Here is a 20,898-nt window from a genome sequence, read left to right as displayed (position 1 = left end):
GCGAGAAAAAGAGATTGAAAACAAAAATCACGTGACTACCCGACCTCTTAGTCGAGGTCCTGGATATCGAATCTAAGTTTGAAAGGTCGAGCGACGCAGACTCGTTCTTCATCATATGAAAAGTATTATCAGAAGAAAGATATTGAAGGTTCCATTCCTCAGACAGGATTACAGAACATTAACAGACCTTTTAGGTAACCTAATTGCTAAAGTTGGAGAACATTTACCTTTTGAACTTCGAATCCTGCTTATGAATCGCTCTAAAAGTCTTGTTGCTATAGTATCACTTTGTTGCTTGATTGATTAGTATATTAAATTATCATTTAATGATTCTTGATCAAAATGTTGAATAACGTTCGGTTTTCAACCCGCACTATAGTTTTTATTGAAATTAGTTACTTGTAGACTAGTACCATGGATGGATTAAGGGTAGATGGACAAGTTTCTCCAAACCTCGAGCAATATATGTTCCTGGAAAAGCATAGGATTCAACTCAGCAGGTATGTTAAAAGAATAAAGTTGTGTGGATTAAATGTGTTACAATATGGATGGAGTCAAGCTGAAATAGGCACTACTCAATTCCAACTTGCCTATGAGAAGGATCCGCGTGAATTCTTTTATACAAAATAAATGGATAAAAATCTATTTTCTTTTTTCTAAATTTATGCATTCTTCCTTGCTAAGTCGTCCAAATTTTTCTTGTTTCCTAAACCTTTTATTTCATTGATTTTCTTCATTTCTGATCTGTGTGATACACAAAATTGTTGCGCATTCACCAAATTATCTCATACAGAGAATAGTCATGCAGCGAACTGCCTTACAACGAATTGTATTTCAATGAATTGACGTGGACCCGATACAGATGCCGTTTTATCCATTTTAACAATTGCGATCACATGTCAAACGATGCGCATGCAGTAACGCATAAGAATGAATTCAAATCCTTCTTTTCCTGCTACGCTACACGAATGGAACATTCTTCGCACGTTGCCAGTGAGTGGAACTAGCTTGGGTGTGGAGGTTATATTCATGTGTTCTTATTACATTCACCTGGTTGACCACTTACTATAAGAAATCTCATGGAAGACTACTGTAGAAATTGGGGCAGTGTGGTATTAAGGGTAAGTTGCTACAGTGGATAAAAGGGTGGTTGAGTGGGAGAAGATGGAATGGTAATCAATGGATGCTGCTCTTCGTGGAATAATGTTATTAGTGGAGTCCCACAGCGTTTGGTGAATACTCACCAAAGTATTCTGCGAACAAATCACAAAATTTGTTCTATTTTTACTTTTGTGTACTACGTTGCATTCTTTTATTTAAAATGGTTTTTCTTTTAAAAAAACATAAAACAGTTGATTAGTTTTGTCACCCTAAATATTCTCTTTAGCATATGATTTTTGATCACTTTTTTGCCATCATATTTTAAAACACATGAAACGAAAGCAAAACTATTCTTTACCGTCAAACGCGACTGCTGTTTGAACCGTCAGCGATGTGCAATTTGAAACAAACTAATCGAAAGCTCTTCGGATCAACCACGAAGTTTAGAATGAAAGAGACAGACCTGATGTCTCTAGTAGAGCTAATTCGTTGTATCAAAGGATTAGCTCTGCTAGAGGGATCCTCTAATTCCTCTCTTGACACAACTAGGTGCTGTAAGAATCCATCCACGTTTTCTGCAGTTAGATAGATGTGCCTCAAATATATTGTCTGGTAAGATGTTTAAAAGTAACAGTGAAGTATAAGGTAGATTCTTGTGAAAGCCGATTAGACAGCTCGATTAGTTACTAACTAAAGCCGGCACAGAAACAAATAATGTCTATTCGCTTTAGTCGTACATCGCGAGAATATCTTCCTTATTTTCTTTTATTCCTCTTAAATCTCTTATGGACTTCCTCTCTCTTTTCTGCCGATTGTTTACCAAGTATCTCAAAGTATTCTGCGAACGGTCTTTTTTGGAATTTAACTTAAAATGGAGTTTCTGAAACAGTTTTTTTTTCCGTGGGTTTTGACCTATCCTGAATTGATAAAGTTTAGATGAATTAAAGCGAATCATAGAATATTGGTGGAGAAGTATTTATTTTTGATTTTGTTGTACATTTGTGTATCTTGGCAACTTGTTTAAAGGTGTAGTGACCTTATTATGCAATTCACTATGGAAGCACCGTTTTATTTCCCCTTGTTGACTCTGAATTCGCCAAATGCCTTTATTAAATTTTCTCTTTTTAAAAAATTAGCCATCTTTCAAAAATAAGTAATTTCACGTTTCATTTCTGTAAGGTATAAGATGATAAGCAGAGCTTGTTAATGTGTTATTATACTTAGTATAGGGAAGCGTGGGGCATAGTGAAGCAAATGTTTTCATTCCTTTGGAATAAATAACAGACTAATCGTGCCCCAATGACTAATAGTTTAGCCATCTGCTGAAGTCAGATATTATGTCAGATATATTTGTCTCCTGTTTATATTCTGCAAGTGATAGAATTCTTCTATCACTTTCAGAAAAAGACCGACTGGTTCACAAAGGACCATTTTATGTTGGAGCACTATGAAATATTTAATTATGGCAAAAACCAAACTGTATTATTGTAAATATCAAGATATTTATTACAGTTTGATATTTTCTAGGAAAAAAAAACAGATTTTTTTCTTCATTAAAGAAATGATGGGAACTGAAGATGACTATAAAGTCAGCTTTATAAGAAAAAATGCAACATGGTTAATTGGTTCATAAAATCAGAAATCAAAGATCGAGCATTAGTCACATTGAGAAAAGGAAAGTCAAATGGAAGTCAATTATTCTGAAGCCAACATTCTATGGACAAAACCAAATAACAGAATTGCTGTTTGTCTTGTGATATTGATTTCTCACTTATAAGCTTAAAGCGGAGACTGAGTGTTAAAAATCTTAATTCTAAACCTAATTGATCATTAAAATATGTAAGTGACAGGGCTTCAAATTTGATCCAGTCGAGGTTTAAATTGACATTTTAAGCAGTAGTGGTAGTAGTAGAGTTTTAGGAGCATCAGCGACTAAGGCCATGTCTATATGTCTGTAAATTGCGTATGTTCTGCTCGACTGTGAGTTTTATAAACAAAATCCGAGTTTCCGGGAGAAAAAACCATGCTATCCTCAACTGAGACTGACTAACTCAGCCACGTTGTGAAAAAGGCTCATAAAAATTCCTCACGTGATTGACGGGACTCGAACTTCGGTCTTTTCCACTCGGTGTGGGAAGGACTGTGATTCTGTCGACTGTGCTACCCACCAGGATTCCCCCACGTCATTTGTTTTATCATACCTCATGGTGTGGTAAAAAGAAACACGTGATAATGTTTTTTTTATTCGTATATTTAGGATCCTTGTCTGAACTGAGAAACATACGGGCACCAGGAGCTGCTTTATCATAAAGCATGTTTCACAGAAAATATTAATCCAAGAAAACGTTAAATATTACGCTCAGTAAGATAACCAACTTTATTTTTAATTATGTACATTGTCAACAAATGTAAAGGCGGCTTCTCTGTAAAGTTCCAAAGCTATACGGGAAAGCTCGTTGTTCAAATGACTATACCGTATAATAACAGTTAACTGCATTTGTGGAAATGGAAGGGATAAAAAAAATCCTCTTGACCTTTTGGATGATTAATTATCTTTAGAAGAGAACAATAAAAATAATGTGCTGATATTTTCTTTAGAAATATGAAAAATTTAAGTGCAATGTAACAGAATAAGCATTAAGCCGTGTAATTTACTTATATTACTAAGCGTACTGAGTTGATTCAGATGTGTGATTTTTGTCCAGAACACAGGTGGTCTGCTCGTTTTTATTCCTGTTAGAACGTTGCCTGCCAGGGATACATTCCGGATGTATTTGTTCTTAATTAAAGTGCGCATTTGGGTAGAAAAAGATAACGAATTCTTTATCACAAGCTTGGAAAGCCTGAATTCATAAAAAAAAATCCTATTTTCTAATATTATTTCGTTCATTCTCAGCAGCTAACAGTGAGACGGAGAAATATGCGCTTCATGGGTTTTAGCCATACGGCATTTGTTCCCTTTTTTTTCAGGAAAACGTATTAAATTACATTTTATTTCGGTCTCCATGGAAACCTTATCTTTTCTTCTCTGTGTTGGAAAATATAACCTGTGGTGGTGCTGACTGAAAGATAAATGATAATTTTTCTTATATATATTAATTATTTCGTAGTAAATAATTGGTTCCGTAATTATTACTAGTCCAGGAACGTTTAAATTAGAGACCAAAAAAAAGTCTTATCGATTTTAAAATGATGGTGCTCTTTTGTTTAGCATCCTGATATCAAATCGTAAGTTTCTTTTTTTTTGTTGTTGTTTCTTTGTTACTTTTTTAGATATTTCCTGATTTTATCCTTAGGGTGAGCGGTTGATCCCAAAATACGTAAGGCATGGATAAAGCTAAGGAATATTCACCTGCATCAGAGGAATGGCGAGCTGGCTTCAGTACACAATGCCGAGTAAATTCCGTTGAAGTCACAAAGGTCTAAACTGCTTATAGAAAAGAGAAAGAGGAGGAGGAAGATCGGCCATTCGGGATTTGTAGTTCCATTAGCCGTTGTAAACACAGAAGTGTAAATTACGATGAAAGCTTTTAGTACCCCACTTAATTACTTCTGTCGTACTTTTGTGCAATACGTGAAGCTGAGTTCCAGGCACAGAAGCCTATTTGTGGGAAGTAAGTAGATAACATGGTACAGTTAAGGAGCCGGTAAGGTAAAAGAATGTTTCTTTGAAGGATTTTTTTTTCGTTCTTCTATACGAAAGAGGAAAGACTCATTGATATTGAAAGACTCATTGTTGATGATGATTTAGATGAACTTTTCAAATATTGACTGAAGCGCTCTCTGAAGGACTTCGCTGCTGAATCACAAGAAGAGTCCTCTTAAGTCATTGAAGAATTGGATTTAATAAGAGTTTTAGGACTGATTACACAGTTAATTTTAACCGTTTAATCTTTGTGATGACTTCTGTTCTTAAAACAAAGTGAATATGAATGTTCCGAGATGAAATTTTTTAGGCTTAATTTTAATCGTATGAAAATTATAGGCCGATTTGGAATAACTTCAAGTAAAATTTCATTAGTTTTTTCTTTTTCTCTATGCTACCAACTAAAGAGGATATGGATGAAACGCTTAGTAAGAATGTTCTTATATTAGAATTATGCCATTGACAAGTTATGTCATTCGGTTGCACTGCTTTAGTTGCTGAACATTTATGATAATTTTCATTGTTTACATTGTCATCAATGTTCAGTAATTAAAGCAGTGCAACAAAAGCAGTGAAGCAGAAATTACTTCATGTATTCTATTTCTCATATAATCGCCACGAACATTCAATCATCTCTCTTAACTTTTGATGAGATTTTCGAAAACCTCTTGCAAAAATGTGACACGATATTTTTGACCGATCCCCCATCAGGAGAAGGATCTTTCAGGGAGATGTCTGAGCCCACTGTGGTTCCATCTAGCACTCATCTCACTATCCACCATGCTCAACAGCAAGTACGGATATATACCCTCAAAGAAGGAAGGAGCAACCTGTACACCCTCTCCTACCTAATATACAGGGATGGCATCAAGCTCTGCGTGACAACCGAGAAGCAACTCTAACAGCTACTCCGGATCACCGAAGGATTCTGCAATGGACAGCAAAGAATTCAGCCGATTTCATCAGGGAAAATTAGTCGGCCGAAACTCCCATCTGAAGACAGATAGAGATCGAAGCCATGACAAGGGGACAGACATACAAATACCTGGAGATCCGACTGTATCGACAATTTTCTGCAACAATTTAAGTAACAACTTAAATGTTACAAATTGTTACAGTTTCTACTAAATAATCAGCAGTGACTGAGGTTTATGGACGACTAGTCCGTTCTTCATCCTGAAAATTGCTTCTTCCCATAAAAGTCCCTCGCATCATTAAAGGGATTGGAGCCCGCACCTTTTCCACCCAGTGTGGGTTTGACTGTGATTGTAACTACTGTGCTACGCGGAATATTTCACTGTGCACAGTCATAATTTCTTTGTAGACTTTTTACTGACCTCTTTCCTTTGTCTCAAAAAGAAACGGATGACCCCTTTAACTTCTTTTGTGTACGCTTATGCGCATTTTGCCAACCAATTAGCATCCTAGACGAACCATGCCATCGGCATCCCTCTTCTTCCCCCCCCCCCAAACCCTGAAGAAAGGCTGAGGTTTTTTTCGCCCTAGTTAGTTTATATACTCCGACCACCCCTCATAGTATATGTGCTATTTTGCTTTGTGTAATTTGGTATTTTAGGGGTGAACGATGAAAAACTCGCAAGAGATTAGGCTATGATATCTGATCTGTTTAATAAACTGCTGGAAAAATTGCTGAATATCTTCCAGATGACAACAGAACAGAATGTGTGTTTGCTATTCAGCCCATAATGAAAGAAAGCCACCACAAATCTGATTTATTCGCTGTACTTCACCAGAAATTGCTGAAATTGGCTCTTCCGAGAACTAATCCTTGAGGTAATTAGAAATATTTCCTTCTACAAATAAAATTCGAGAGATAAGTACACCGATGTGTGAATAATTGGATAACTTTTCCTCCCAGCTTATTAGTATTCTGTAGGGAGTTGTTTACTCTCTCTCTCTCTCTCTCTCTCTCTCTCTCTCTCTCTCTCTCTCTCTCTCTCTCTCTCTCTCTCCAGGCTTTGAATGGATGGCTGATATGATTTACGAGAAAATAAAGTTGCCCTGATGTAAACAGATAACAACCTTCGCACTACGGGGAGAACATCGAGATTGATCACGGCCCGTGTAGAATTGCATGTTTATGATCCTTACATGCTTAATGAATTGCCTCCAGATGGCAGTGTTATCCCCGTGAAATTTTATCGAAATTAAAGGAAATAAGAAGTGTTAATCATTCTCATGACCTCCATTATTTAACCGATTTTTCACCTCGGCTGTGCCAAGAATAAATTTACTTCACGTTTTTCCTTATTTCTTCAGTGGCAGAAGCGATAATAAATTATTCGTTAATTTTGATTTATAGGGCAAATAACTTTAAGGAAACGAACAGGCGGCTTTACATCAAGGACCTGAACTCCAGCTTTCTCTGCTGCACACTTAATCTGTGATTGAAGATCGGTATTTACTTTTCATATTTGTTATTACCCTGTGCCTCTGCAAACGCACACAAAAGTTGCTTAAATGCGTATTCATTATATATATATTAATTTTAAAAATTACAAAATCAAATTATAAATATATTCAAAACTTAGAGTGAGGCGCAGCAGATTCAAGATGGCAGGTCGCCACGGTGGCTTAACGCTTTTTAATGAAACCGGGTATTCTTCCATTATTATTCTTTAGTTTTCTGTGTGCCCATATGAAACACTTCGTGCATTGTCTGATCACTGCGCAAGATATTATTTGAACGAACTGCTATTTAATTCCGTCTCGGGTCACATTAATCATAGATTATTAACTACGCAATTACACGACAGTTCAAATTGCGCTAAATATTTCTATAATAATGATTTTAATTTCTAGCGTAATATTAAAAAGAATGGTACACACTAACAACCCTCACATAGCAGAAGAGTTAGAAGCCAATATCGAATCAGAAATACAAAGGTAACTGTTCAAGCACTAGGTGAAGTCATATAGTACATGGTGAAAAGGGTTCTTACTTGTATTCGGGAAGGACATTTTCAACATTTATTGCAATCTCTATAATAATAGATAACATCCATAACTGCTGGTAAAAGAAGTTCACTTGTACATATAAGCACCTATCAGGACAGTTCATCAGGATGAGAAGCCACCCAGAGACAATCCCACAGTTTCTTGCTCAAGGAATCACATATCTGAAGGCTAAGGACTAGGATACAAGAAACCCGGTGAAATACAGGCCGGTCATCCGTCTCCCAACAGTGTTCAAGATACTGAACGCTGTTGGGAGGCGCAACAGTGTTCAACCTACATAACCAAGAAGATATCAGACCATTTAGAGCCAGAACGTCGTGGCCGAGCAGCAGAAGGGAGGGATGCAAGCAGATGAGCAAAGGATTCAAGGAGAAATTGATGCCACAGTTATAGAGCAAGCCTACAAGAAGCTCCGCAACCTGTACACTGCTTACATCGACTACCACAAGTCTTCGACGCTGTGCCTTATAGCTAGTTAACAGAGACACCGAACCTCTAAAAATTCAACTCGATCACATTCAGACCGATCCTCCATCAGGAGAAGAATCTTTCAGGGAGATACTCTGAGCCCACTGTGGTTCCATCTAGCACCCAACTCGCTATCCACTATGCTCAACAACAGCAAGTACGGATATATACAATATATACCCTCAAAGAAGGAAGGAGAAACTTGTACACCCTCTCTTATCTGAGGTATATGGATGGCATCAAGCTCTGTGCGATAACCGAGAAGCAACTCTAATAGCTACTCCGGATCACCGAAGAATTCAGCAATGGACATCAGGATGGAATTTGGACTAGACAAATGCAAGATCCACGGACTGCATCAGGGAAAATTAGTCGGCCGAAACTACTTCCAGCTGCAGACAGGTGTAGCCATGACGGTGGAAAGACCTACAAATACCTGGAGATGGTACAGGTTCAGTAATTAGAGCACAAGGAGACAAAGACCAGCGTGACCGAAAAATACCATCAGAGACTAAGAACACTACTTAAATCAAAGCTAAACAGAGGGAACACAGTTAAAGCCATAAATACCTTTGCAGTCCCAGTGCTGGCACACTCCTTCGGAATCGTAGATTAAACTAACACCGAGTTGGAGGATATCACGAGAAAGACAAGATGCTGCCGATGCTAACCGAAGTCGGCAGTGGAGAGAATGACCATAGTTCCGAAAGAAGGAGCGTGACAGACGTCATCGAGTAACTGAAGAAAGTGATTGAAACCCGAAGGATTACTTCCAGAAAAAACATAACGCCACTTTGCGAGGCCATAAGGAAGATGGAGAAGTGGCATAGGAACACCGAATATAAGTAAGGAGGACCCTCCTCCCCCTCCTGTTCTATTCTATGGAACATGCAGATGATACGTTAAGATGCTGCCCTTGCTTTTTTTCCGTGAACATCCCTGATATTTTTGTCAAGCAGAAATAGAAATCGTTAAATATGATTGCCCGGTTCTCGCCCCCCCCCCCATAGTTACAGCAAAAAACACGCTTTTAATTTTCCCACTTTGCCAAATCCTCAATTCGTGGTAACTGAGTACAAATAATATGCACATTTAATAATGTTGTATTCTATAGAAGATTGAGGAATAATTATTTATTTATGAAATTTTTTAGAAATATTCTTTCGAAGGTTTTCTTTCTTCTAAAGTTTTTGTTGTTCAAAAATACGTAACAGAAATTGTCAGAGGGTGATCCATACACTTCCTTTGCTTTCGCTTAAACATTTTAACGATACACTGATAAGCAAAGCAAAATATACGCAATATATACGCCGATAAAATGTACGCGCATTCTCACTACAACTGTCTTTCTGTTATTGAAAGAGAGCTGTGTGAGCAGACAGAGGAGTTGAGCGCGTTATATCCCTTTCCATCAACATTACTGCCACACGAAACGTTGCCTTTTTGTAATAAAACAGATCGTTGTCATATGTGCTTTCCTAAATTGCAGTATGCTTTACACAAAAACCAGTATATATATATATATATATATATATATATATATATATATATAACATCGCAATCCTCTGTGTATGTACACCGAAAGGACAGAATTCATGGAACACCTGGTTACTGGACAAAGTGACTCTCACTCCTCTCGCTAGTGTACGAACCCCCCGCTTGGTGGTATACAGGTAAACTGCATTCACGTAGACGGTAATTCGATGTCAGTATGGATAAACGTCGTGAGTTAACCGACTTTGAAAGAGAGATGATAGTGGGTGGTCGACGCATGGGAAACTTTAAACTCTATCGCGGAAGTGATACAGAAATTGCACTATCCCCATTGGACAGTATCAAGATTGTATCGGGAATACGCCATTTCCGGAATAGCATCTCCTGTCCGATGAGTCCCATTTCCAGTTATTTCGAGGGACGAGAGGGTGCATATCTGGAGAAAACTGCACGAAGCTATGCACCCGTCATGTCAACAAGGAACTGTTTAGGTAGGTGGACAGTCGGTAATGGTCTGGGGGCGTGTTCAACTGGCACACGTTGGTACGTCTAGACGCATCTCTGAACGGCCCAGGGTACGTATCCATCATTACAGACTATCTGCATCCCTTCATGGTCATCGTGCAACCACAAGGGAATGGACTCTTCCAGCAGGACAACGCGCCTCTTCACAGAACTCCCCATTCACCGGACATGAATCCTGTGGAGCGTCTTTGGGATGCTGTGGAAAGTTCCGTTCGAGCTTTGGATCCTCCATCCAGGAATTCAATGGAATTATGGACAGCGGTGCGGATGGAAGTGGAGAGCTTTCGCGATTCTAAGTTGTTTGTAGGAAATAAAATCGGCAAGCAGTGAGCACTTCAATAAATAAAGAAGTCCCATTGGCGTATCTGGCCCGATAATCGAATGTACGAACGTAAAAAGGAACTTAAAAGCTTTTAAAATAGCTCAAAGGATTTTTTACCGTTTAGTTTTTTCTCCCGTTGCCATTTTTTGAATATCTTAGTCGTGGCATCCCCTAAAAGTATTCCCGTTGTTCTCTGTAGTGAGTTTACTAGTTAGCCTCGTTTATATCTTTGTTTCTCCACATTTCTTCATTTTCTCCTCGTTTCTGGTATTTTTGTTATTTTTAATGGCAACGTCTAACGCTCTTTTCCATTGCAAATAATCTTTTGAAGGCTAATAGTGGTTTGCTCGCCAAACTGGTAACAGCAGCAGCAGCCACTGGTGGGACTGCGCTGTTGCGTCGCATCCCGAGACATTAGAAACTTGGCGGGTTGCCAAGAATGTTAAAATGTGGAGAAATCACATTTTCTCTCATTGTTTCTCTCGCGGAAGAGGTCGTTAGTCAGTGCAAAGAATTTTCTGCCATACCAGCTTATTTTATTGAGGTGCGAGATTAAGAATATGAATAGCTTCTTTTGTTTGTCAAAGAGGGACTAAGAAATGGTCTAGAATAACGAACGAGGCTGTCGCTGGAAATTAAACTAATGAATTCAGGGCCGGGCACCTTTTCGAACAGACTGTTTTGGGCTGGTGAGCTGGAATATCATTCGATATGCAGTTGGCTTATTAAAAGAGAATGTTGTTGAGATCTTTGCACTTGTTCCTACCTTTACATTAATAGCAGATGAAGTGTGCTCGCTGTATTTGCTAAATAAAGCGAAACGGTCGAGGATGCTGCGCATTTATCGTTCCTGCGAAATCGGCTGTTAACCCGACGAAGCGTGCATTTATTTCTGCAAGGATCAGTCAAACGAAAATGGGACAAGGCACAGAGCGAGAAACTGTCCAGAAATAGTCTCCAAAAGCATTAATCCCACGGTGTTATCAGTCTGCGTTTAGAGATATACTCACGATCCATAACGTTATTACCACCCCTGTATACATAAGTGGACGTATTCCACAGCACCTAAGGTGTCACCATCGTCGTAGCATATGTAGTGCTGGTAGGGGTAGTGCCTGCCAGTTCGTCAGTACGAAGTCCTTGCAGTGGGGAAGGGGAGGATCTCATGGAGTTCGAAGGGGAAATGATTTACGACGACCCAAAGTGCCGGGACGGAGAGACCACCACTGGTTGACAGTCGAGGTGAATGGCGATTAGCACGTGCTGTCCAGGACGACAGACAACTGCAGACTACAACCTGGAAGCCCAGAGGAACGTTTTCGAGCACTCCATCCAACGTACGATCTTGAGGATAGACCAACAGAGTAAGCGACCTATTCATGTGCCAACGTTGGCTAACTGCTATCGACACCTACGCCTGCAGCGAGCGCGTGAATAGCTGCAACCACTCTGCACGGCTGGAGGTAAGCAGGCCGGTGGTTTTGCGAGATGTTTTCGTGGAATGTCAGCGTCCCATCATCTCCGATGCACATATCTTCACCGTAAGATCCTACTTCGGCATTGTTTCAGAGCAAGTTCTGCCCTACATAGCATCCAGATGTCAGTGGGCTTTTTCAACGAGACAATGGCTCTTGTCAAAAGGCCCACGTTGAAGCATCGTGTACTCGACTGGCGGCCAAATTCTTCCTACATCAATCCCATTGAACATTTGTGAGATGCGGTGTAACTCGGCATTCTCCAATGTGTGTCAGTGCCTCGCTCTGTTGTCAAACTCCGCGACATCCTTCCGTCCAGCTGGTCCAGGGTACCTAAGGATACTTTCCGCGGCATTGGAGTCGATGTCACGCCAAGTGCAAGCGGTTACCATGGCGAAAGGCGGCCCAGCATACTATTAGGTAGGTGGTCGTAATTTTTTGGATCATGAGTGTACAACTTGGGGGAGGAGTGGCTGTGGTGGTTGTTGCAGTGTTCCTCTACCTCGTCAGCCCGTTTAAACCAATCAATTAGCTTTTAAGTTCTCGAAACACTTGGTGGTCACAAAGGCGAAAGGTCAGAATTATGTGGCTGGCGAAACGGTTAATACAAATTGTTACTTTCAAAAGCTAACCCATTTCTGCAATCCCAGACCGGTTTGGGATTCCAGAAATGTATAATCACTGTTCTCCCCCCAACGGGTGGAAAAGACCACAGTTGGAATCCCGTCAATATTTACGGGTCTTTTTCACAACGTGGCTCAGTTAGGCGGTCTCAGACGAGGTACCATGGTTTTTTCTCCCAGAAACTCTGGTTTTTCGTCCAGCAAACAGAAAATCGACCTCGGAATATACGCATTTTACAGCCCATATATATATGGAGCAGCATGGCCTTAGTCGCCGATGCTCCTAAAATCCAATAATAACAACAACCGGAGGAACATTTACGGGCTCTTTTCACTCCGTAGGTGAGTTAGTCGGTCTCAAGCGTGGACAGCAAGATTTTTTCCCCCGAACACGGGGTGTTTCGTCCAGAAAAATAGATAAATCGAGCAAAGAACACGCGCAATTTACAGACACAACACGCATGGGTGGATGAAATAACTTTCCGGGTGGTGACCCTGATATAATGGTTAGAAATTTAGGAGAAGAGCGTTTTATCTGTCGTACCTCTCTTAAGTGGTATAACGCGGTTTATTCGTAATGCAATCCTCCCCCCAGGTGACTTAATAAAATACTTTTTTTTAACGGCAAACCTTTTGCACTTTGTCATCCATAAAAGTATGCGGAACTACACTGCTCGGCAAAATTAACAGAACCCGTAGAAAACCGTAACTCGTGCAGCCTGCGATGAAGTGGGACGAAATTTGGTATGGAGGTGTACCATAGATCAACGATGAATTGTGAGAAAATGACAGCGAGAAACTTTGGACAATTATAAAAAACATTTATAGGGGTTGTTACCGTTACAGCAGCATCCGTAGCCGAGTGGTCAGGAGCGGGAGTGCAGTAGCACACGCTCTTTGAGTAGATCGGGGTTCAAGTACTTGACTGCTAAATACGGTCGATCTGCCAACCCGCACTGGACCAGCGTGGCAGATTATGGTCCATTTCCCTCAACGTGAATCGTTGAGGAGGCTTCCATCCTGCAGTGGGTTGATAATGGCCGCAGTTTACCTTTCTTTTATAGGGATTTTGTAAGAATTAGCAAAAAGGTCACAATTACAGAAATTGATACAAGCTGCTCGAAAATATGATCATATGACATCAGTACTGCGTAAGATCCCCTCCAACGGCTAAACAGGCTTGACAACGGTGAACCATGCTCGATATAAGGGTGTCTATAAGATTCCGTGGCAACAAATCCCATTCTTCCATCAGCGCAGACCTCAGCTCATCAATTGACCGAGGAGTCTGCTCTCAGCGTGCAGTGCGACGGCCAAGGTCACCCCACATATGCTCGATTGGATTTAAGTCTGGTGATCGCGCTGGCCACGGCAGTGTTGAATATTTTCAGTTTCAAGATATTCTTCCGCCACTTGAGCTCTATGTGCAGTGGAGTTGTCGTGCATGAAAAGAAAATCTGGACCAACCGCACCGCTAAAAAGTCGCACACAGGGTTCGAGAATCTATTCTCGGTACTATCAAAAACACGGAGGGGTACGGCCGTTGATCATTATTCCCTCCCACACAAGAATATCGCTTCCACCGTGTGTCCCTTTCTCTGACGTTCGAGGGATGGTACCGCATTTCTCGCTGTCTCCGAAATTTTGTCGAGCAGTGTAGCTGGAGAACATAAAAGAAAGCCGAAGGTTCTTAGGTTTAATATTACTATTGGCAAAGTGACGCATGGAAGCAAGCTTATGTTGCATCATCCTAAATAAGTGTTTAGCGTAATCCATTCCCTTTCATTAAATTCACTTCTCTTCTCTTCTTTCTAAGTTTAAATTTTGGTGAAATTCTCAGCCCCGCTAAATTAGATAAGGTTGTTACAGAAAGTGAGTCAATTACTCTTTGGCCAGAAGCAAATTTTGTCAAGTGTATTCTGCAGCCATCCTTTCTCAATTTAAATCGATGGGCCCCTTGTGTAGAATATGTCATCTGAAGAAGAGAAAGGATGCCCTCGGCGCTTTTAAGGCCTTGCGTACTTCAATCGCTCTTGTGGGGTAGCACAGTTGGTAGAATCCTTCCCACACCGGGTAGGGGAGTTGAACTGACCTTCTGTTGGCGTCCTACATAAGATGCCATACACCAGATAGAAAAGACCCGTGGATGATATGAGGAATGTTTATGGACTTTTTTCACAAAGTGGCGGAGTTGGTTGGTTTCAGACGAGGGTAACACGGTTTTCACTCCCAAAAAACCGTTTGAATCTATTGCCATTTTTCAAACTTTGTAAAGGGGAACTGCTAAAAGAAAGCACGAATGTACTCGTCTCTTGACAGACTTCACAAGTCTGTACTGTGGTTAAAAGCTTTATTATTCAAAACGTGCTAATATTCATAAGAAACACAGTGATTATCCAGGCTATTGAAAGACTCCTATTAACCAAATTATGAGAATTTCTGCCACTTCCCAGATCGGCCGTTTCAATGCTGACTGTTATCTCATCAATGGGAAGCCAGGCATTTGAATGAAAGAATAACAGTCACCAACAAACTGAATGAATCACATTTGTGTTGTGTTGTGCAAAACCATTCTAAAAACTCCTCTCTGAACTTCCAGCTTCAGTGAAAGTATAATGCGGGGTGGGGGAAGAACCTAATTGTGTTTTGGTATTATAGCCACTAACGTAACACCTTCTTAATCAATTAATTTGGTGCTTTGGTTATCTTATTTTATTTGCAGATGCATTGTTTAATAGTCCATGATTTGTTTAGTGTTTTTAATTGTTTCTTCTAGATCCTTATTGGTATGGTCATTGTGAAATTATGATTCGGAATCTCTGAATAATAACCTTATTCATTCTTTACTTTTAGCTTTCTTATTTCTACTTCCCATCCATTTAGCTTGTTAGAGGGTTGTAAAGCATTCTTTTGCTATTGAAATGATTTTACTCAGTTGGTCACTGCGATTCTTTCATTCAGATGTCAATTAGAACAGAAATGGCTGTCTGGAAAATTGTGAAATTTTTTATAATTTGATTATCAGACATCTTTCAAGAGTCTAGATAACCTTGATGTTCCTCATGAATATTAGTGGATCTCCAAAATGGGCTTTTTCTCTTTGTTTTATATAAAAGATAAAACGAAAAAAAAATAGCTTCCTGCTAAGAGACTTTATTATTGGAAAAAGACTTTACCAGGAAGTTCTAAGAGGGATGGTGCCTCTATCACAAACACGTAAAGTAGATGGAGGGCTGTTCCGCATAGCAGTTGTAGATTTCTGAAGTTTATCAGTATAATTGCAAGAATGCAGAAAGGATAAAATTTTTTGTCCAGGATGTTTTAACTTTAACAATATCAGCATTTTATAGTTCCATACACAGTACCCAATGGGCCAAGACCACACCACATAAAACAGATTCAGACCACTACGTTAAGCTACCGAACATATGTGGATGTAATCATATAGTTTGCTTCGAAACATTTCTTGGGCATACGCCACACCCAAGCGCTTCCATTTGATGCGTAGACCATGTAGCGCAAGGACAGCAAATATGTTTTGGTCGCCCTTCTAAAATTACACCAGCCTTCTAGAAGACAACGGTAGAAAGTAGAGATAGGCTGTCTGCATCGGTAGACAGCTGCATTAAAACACCGTGCGCATATGATTCGAGCCAGCGTGGCATTTTAAAAATTTTCATTACAAAGTTTTAGCAAGCACATAAAATTTAATGGCGTTCCAAATATGGAATGCATGCTGTCTGTTTGCCATTCCTGGTTTAGCGCGATTTATTACTCTACATTACCCTCTGCCAGTCAGTGCTTCAAGGTCCGCCACGTCCTTCTCCGTGGACCGCGAAAGGTATTGACAGAAGCAGTGAGGTGGCACCTTGGGCTCATAAACAGTTGGACATCATGCGATCCAAACAGTGGTATGCTTACTCCTTGGAGTACGCTCGTATACGAAATCGACTTTATTGAAAATTGTTTATAATTTTTGAGATATTTATATGGTAAGTTTTTCTGTTAATCATGGTCGGGTTAATTCATCAGTCGTCATCAGTATTATAAACGGTTATGATCTTCAAAAAGGTTGCTTAGGGAACAAAAATGTAGTAGAAAAGGTATAACGTGGATACAATATTCTTAGAGAAAATTGTAAGGGGCATATCAGCAAATGTTGAATATCACTATTCTATCGTACAGCATGCAACGTCTTTTGATGGCAGCTTTCTTTAGCTTATCTGTCATGTGATCTCGGTAAGGGTGGTTGTAGAATTTCTTTCATCGCACGTTTAAATTGCAGATAGGCTATAAGAGTTATTAATTGTATGCCTTTGAGTGTAATAGCATTACATGCAGAGTTCTGTTGTCATAAACACTCTGAGGTCCAAGACTCCTGTTCACTTCCAGCTCTTGAGGTCTCTAATTATAATAAAAAAGGAAGACAGACTGCATGAAAACAAAATAGGCCATAAAGGTGCAAATGCATTAATCATTGAGGTAAAATCTATTTGTAAAACTGTTTAAGACCCCTTCTGAACTTGAGGCCAAGGCCAAATAGTCCTTATGCTCCCATTTTCTTCCCAATTTGTAATACCCCACTTGATCTACAATCTGCATAGTGGCTTAAAGTAACCCACTTACTCTGATATCTGAAACGGACATAAACACAAATTTCTCTGTTGCTATAGCAACACTTTGGAAGGGTTTTCCTTGGTCTTTTTTTGTCCTTCCATCTTGCTTCTGAGTACGAGTATCTGCTTCTGATTGATTACCTTCTTCTTATATACTCAAAATCAGAGCTGCCATCAGAGTTGACATCTGGATTTGGGCCATCGTGCTCCGAACTTGGTATGTCCAAATATATGTTGGAGGACAGCTTATTATTTCTACTTGAGTTTGCATGTATAATTCGCACTTTGAATTGCAATTTGAATAAGTATCGTTACCATTAATTTTTCAGTCGCGTGCTTGCAATTGCTGGCAGCCAAACTGACTATAAATAGTATCTCGGATGCTGCAGTATATTCCCTACACTTGTGGTATCGCAAAGACGGTGTCATTGGATGGATGTGTGACATGAGTATGGATGGCGAAAATGAGTTTTTACAAAAAACGGAAAACGATGCGCACGTTTTTTATTTTATTTTTTATCAAAATCAATATCCTCCTTTGGCACTGCTAAGTCTCACGTGTGAAAAAGTATCGAGTAAGCGATTATTGAAGAAAGTATTTTGTCACAATGTTTTCAAGTAAGACAAACTGAATTTTTTTAAAAGAGAAAGTATATTTTCGCCTCGGAAAGGGATGGTTTATAGCAGGCTGATTAGTATCCTTCCTCTCTTAAAAAAATCTTTTGCTCAAGCCTTATAATTGAGCACTTTATCTTTGTCTCCAGACCGGTGGTTATTGCAAAGCTGTCATATTTATCGTTTTCTGCATTGATTTTATCTTTGTTATATTTTGTGTTCCTCGGTAGATACGCTTATTTTCTTGCTTATTCTCTCTTTAATTTGGATAGCTTTTCGTGCTTCTTAACATTTCTTGCCATTTTTGTAAGCGTGTTTCCACCAAAACCGAATAATTAACTGTTTTTGGTTGCTGTATACAGTATTCCATCGCAAAATTCCTGAAATTCTTTCATTTTTAAAGAACTGTTGAATAAGAACGAATTCTACTAGTAGAAATACCCCATAGTTACTTTTTATCTCTTTAATGCATCTATTTATGATTTCCAAAATTGCCCTGAAACAGACTCACTCCAATTCCTGCCATACAAAAAAGAACATCTATTAAAATGTACTTTTGTACTTCCTGTAGGGCGCGTGTATATTAGGTGTAGTAAAATATACGGGTCCGTATTGGAGTGTCCCTTTTGGATAGGGTGTTTAACCTATAATTGCTAACATGTTAGACCCAAATCTGAGTGCCCACAGCAACGGGTGTCCGTTTTAATGAACTAAGTAGCGTACTTCTCTGTTTAGTGAAATGTTACTTATTGTAATTGTAGCATTGGGTGGTAACTCTTATAATTTAAGAGGTGAACGCAGCTAAACTGAAAAATCTGTTTATGACGTATAACATCCTTTCACTGTATGTCATTATTACACCTTAAACGACTGGATGAAAAGTTTAGTGTAAAGTTTGAAATTAATCAGATAAATCGAACCCATTACACTCAGTGGGTGATTTATTGAGATCGCCATCCTAATAAATTTTCCACTGAGCGTATTGTGTAGAAGCCTCCTGAACATAGGCCCTACTGAGATGGACTTCACACACAAACCGGTGTATTCAGCTATGCAGACCAAATGGACCCGTCAATTGCTGCATAACCAACAGGAGTGGGACTCTATAGCCTACGACTAATTCGTTTTCGACTGTTATCCTCTTTGGAATTATTTCTGCTCGTACTACGAATACTGGCTGTAGTGTCTCAGTTAGTTATAATACAGGCCTACAGAGCAATATTACAGCATGGCTGTAGGCCCTTGCTTATAGACACACTGCCAATAAGGCAATGGTCAGGCCACTCCTTGAGTACTGCGTACAGGTCTAGAGGCCTCGTTTTAGGAAGGATGTAGAGTTGCTAGAACGAGTACAAAGAAGGGCAACAAGATTGGTGAGTTGAAAGAAGGGGTCCTCTTACCAAGAAAGGCTAAGGTTCTGCAAATTGCAGCGTCTGGAGACTAGGCAACTGCGAGGTGATCTGATTGAGGTGTATAAGGCCTTGAATGGGTTGAGCAGGCTCAATGCTGATGGGATTCTTCCTCTTGCTCAGATGACGAACCTGAGGTGGCATAGATTAAAATTGAGAAGGGACAGTGTACGATAAATGTGCAGAATTTTGCTTTTAGCCAGCGGGTGGTTAATTGCTGGAACAGACCCATCTGTCGTTGTGGAAGTTGATAGCTTGAATAAATTCACGGAAGAACTGGACAAACGTTTAGAGCGAATGGGAAATGTGAAATGTTGTTTTTTGGTTGATGCTGTATAAGCTTGCTTTCTTGCATCATATGAATCTACTAATGCTAATGAAATGTGATATGTACAGCTCTGATTTTCTTCTTTCTTCTACATATTGGGGTAGCGTAGCGGTAACAGTACTTTTGGTCACGTAAGTTACACTCACGCTGCTGTTGTTGTTATTATTTAGGAGCATTAGCAACTAAGGCCATATTGCTCCGGGACATGCGGTGGTCATTCCCTGACCTTTCCGCATCCTCCGTATTTGGTGGCTCACGGGTTCGAACCCCGGTCTAATCAAGAAGCGTGTGCTACGCACTGCTGCTCCTTCCCACCTGACTACGGAGGCGCCCCACTCACGCTGCCTTAAACGAGATGTTGGAACACAGATAAATGTGGTGTTTCTAATAAATTGCCTCACTCACTCAAGAAATGATTACGATATCTTCTCTGAATATACTGATTCCTAAAGTGTCACTGCTCTTTTTATTTTCGTATTCTGGTCACAATACTTGGAGAAGTATTACGAAGTCAGTATGACAAGTCACACACCGAGACTTGTCATTATGGGTGGGTTCTGTCTTTAAAAGAAATGTATGTTTCTCATGCGCATACGTTTTGTTTGCATTAATTTAATACACCAGGAGTAGAAGCGATTCTCTAGAAGTAGTAGTTCTCCTCTTCTTCTCTCGCATGAATAAAAATAAAGTTTTACAAAGTTTATTAACATTAAGGTAATAAATTACAATATTGCTGACAGAGGCGGAATGAAAGAATTGAATCGTGCGGACTGTTTTTCGTCAAACTCGTTATAAGTGTGTGTGTTCTGCACACGCGTGCCTGGACAGAAATTTATTGGTGAGAAAAACTGTTCTTAACTGCCGTTAAGCACACAAATCTGGCGAGTTAGATGATTAGGAAGAGGCCACAGATACGTGATGCAGAGTTCTAGGTTCAAATGTAATGAAGCAAAACACTTCAAGAGTAAATGTAAAGCGCTTCCATACGACAAACAAACTCTTATTAAAACGCAAGAAAAAAATCTGAACGAGGATTTACACATGTCCCTCTTTCCCGCGTACTAAGCAATAAATTTATGAATAGCTGCTTCTTAGATAAACAAAACGAAAGACCAATTTAGCGTTTATTTAGTGGGCTGTTATTTTATTTCTAATCGGAAGATGCGAACACCATAGTTGCTGCAGAATATAATACAACAGCAATCGCTGTGTCATTGTACACAAGAGTTTATTCGAGGTGTTTTGTAATGACGCGGTATCTCTGTCAACCACGATGAATCTTCCATTGGGTATTACA

Source organism: Mastigoproctus giganteus, chromosome 8 (genome assembly GCF_048544385.1).
Source record: "Mastigoproctus giganteus isolate SK-2022 chromosome 8, ASM4854438v1, whole genome shotgun sequence".
In the NCBI taxonomy this organism is placed as follows: Eukaryota; Metazoa; Arthropoda; class Arachnida; order Uropygi; family Thelyphonidae; genus Mastigoproctus; species Mastigoproctus giganteus.
The sequence above is the reverse complement of the archived record's forward strand: the minus strand, read 5'-3'. Positions refer to the sequence as shown.